Source organism: Budorcas taxicolor, chromosome 1, assembly GCF_023091745.1.
Source record: "Budorcas taxicolor isolate Tak-1 chromosome 1, Takin1.1, whole genome shotgun sequence".
In the NCBI taxonomy this organism is placed as follows: domain Eukaryota; kingdom Metazoa; phylum Chordata; class Mammalia; order Artiodactyla; family Bovidae; genus Budorcas; species Budorcas taxicolor.
This window is the reverse complement of record NC_068910.1, coordinates 128,943,187-128,945,269: the sequence shown is the minus strand read 5'-3', so window position 1 is coordinate 128,945,269 and position 2,083 is coordinate 128,943,187. Positions and strand designations below refer to the sequence as shown.

General features: G+C 50.0%; 1 protein-coding gene across 1 annotated transcript in view; it reads right to left on the bottom strand.

Annotated features, from left to right (window-relative positions):
• TIMMDC1 (translocase of inner mitochondrial membrane domain containing 1) overlaps positions 1 to 2,083 on the bottom strand; it is a 113,192-nt gene that overhangs the window by 37,598 nt on the left and 73,511 nt on the right. The gene's annotated exons all lie outside the window — the stretch shown is intronic.

Sequence of the window (2,083 nt, the reverse complement as noted above, 5' to 3'; positions counted from 1 at the left end):
CACTGAGCTGGAAGTCTCAGAGCTGGTGTAGAACTGACCTCTAATGACAAAGAGATCGCATAACCCAGCCTCTCACCAAACACCCACTTGGGTCTCACTAATCATTAACTGGCCTCATGACCTGTAAAAGAAAACTCTCCCTCTTTGTTTAACTTACCCAGTTCTTCTGTTTCTTCTCAATGAAAATAAATAGTCTTTTTTTTTTAAGGTAAGGGACATTGAAACACATTGTCCTTCCTCTCTGAACCAAACATCATCGGGAAACAATTTCCTGCACCTCTCCCACTTCTCATTATAAAATGTTAGTAAAACCCAAGGCAGAAGTCTTTCATCTCTAAGCAATCACAAACCCTCTTTGTCCTGGAGTCATCTGTGGATATGTTTATTCCCCTAGAAGGACTCTGAACAGCTTGAGGGCAAAGACCTTCTGTTTTCATTTTTCAGTCCCCAGTGTCCAGCACAGAGCTGAGTCAACAGTATGTGTTTAGTGTACATTTACCAGAAAGAATGAAAGAAGATGAAACTGGCCTCTGAGAGTACTATTCTTAATAGAATCTTGAGGCTACAAGTAAGTCCAACCTCTAAGAAGAGATGTTCAGCTTCTTAAATTCACAGATAAAGGAACCAAGAAATAGGGAAAGAAAATGACCTATGGAGAGGAGATGGTGCTGCTGGAAGTGGCAGAGCTGGCCTGGAACCAGGGTGTTTCCAGTGTACCGCTTGGCCTCTTCATCCAGAGGAGCAGCAGGGGCCATAGAGTACTCGCTCCGGACAGCTCAGGGAAAGGGGAGGCACAGTGCTTGCCCAGCACTCCTGAAACTGCAGCATGCTGCTGTGAGGATGAGAACCCGCCAACAGGGCAGCACGGAACGTTCCAGACCACAGTTCTGTGAGGTGACTACTATCTATCTATAGCTTCAGGGCACAGAGGGCTTATACCCTGCACAAGCTCATGCAGAGTTGAGATTTGAAGCAGGACAAGCTAGCACCAGAGGCCATGCCCTGAACCTCTGCACCAACAGGCTGCACCAACAGGCTGTGCTAGGGCCACCCAAGACAGGAATAAAATGATTTTGGAAGGGCCAGCCTTCGCTTCCCCTGCTGTGCGTGATCCCACCACTCAGGCACTGCAACCATCGGGAAGCAGAGTGGCAGCAGACAGGGCACGACTGGTGTCAGAGACCAAGCCAGGTGTAGAGCTCTAGGTCCTCAGAGAAGAGAAGCCAGGGTGGGACTAGGTGTGCAAGAGACTCACCGGGGGTAACATTTGTGAATAGAAGACGGCAGGGAGAACCCTGAGACCCTGCAGGTGATGGAGGGCTGGCGTCTGTGAAGAAAGAGGACTGCTCAGAAGTTGCTCAGAATCACCCCGGGGACCTAGGGCAGACTCTGGGCCCAACCCAGACACGCTGACTGAGACCCTCTGGGGCTGTGCCCAGGACTCTGCAGTTCTCATGCCAGAGCCACTAGTCTTCTGTTAATTCTTACCAAGGCCGTCTCCATGTGACCAGTGAAGAAACCAATGCTCACAGAGACCAGTGGCCTAGAAGCACTGTTTCAGGGCGCCAAGAAAGCGGGGTACCCCTGGAAAGTGAAGCGACATGTTTTAGAAGGTGAGGATAGAGATTTTTCTACAGGAGACACTGGTGGGGACCAACTTCTAATCAGTGTATATGGCCCGTATCCCTCAGGGAGAATATCAGCCTTCAGAAGGCAAAATTCTGGTCTCTTTTGTTCATTGAGGTGTCCCCAAGCACCTGGTACAGCGCCTGCCACTCAGCCAGTGCTCAGTATTTGCTAAGGGGAGGGGGTGGGGAGGCATGGTACTCTGCAGGGCATGCTTATTTAGAGAAGGGCCGTGGGAAGGGGCCTGATCTTGAGACCACGTGGAGGCCTCTTAGAGTGGAATCAGATGGTTTTTCTTGCCTATGATCTGGGAACACGGGGAGGCAAATGAGAGATTGAGGATGCTGGGTTCAATATCCAGCGCTCATCACTCAGTCTCCCTGCTGTGTGCTTGCTACCTAGAACATTGCCGGGCACATAGGAGGTGTTCATTAAACACTTGTTTTGAGAGAAAGAG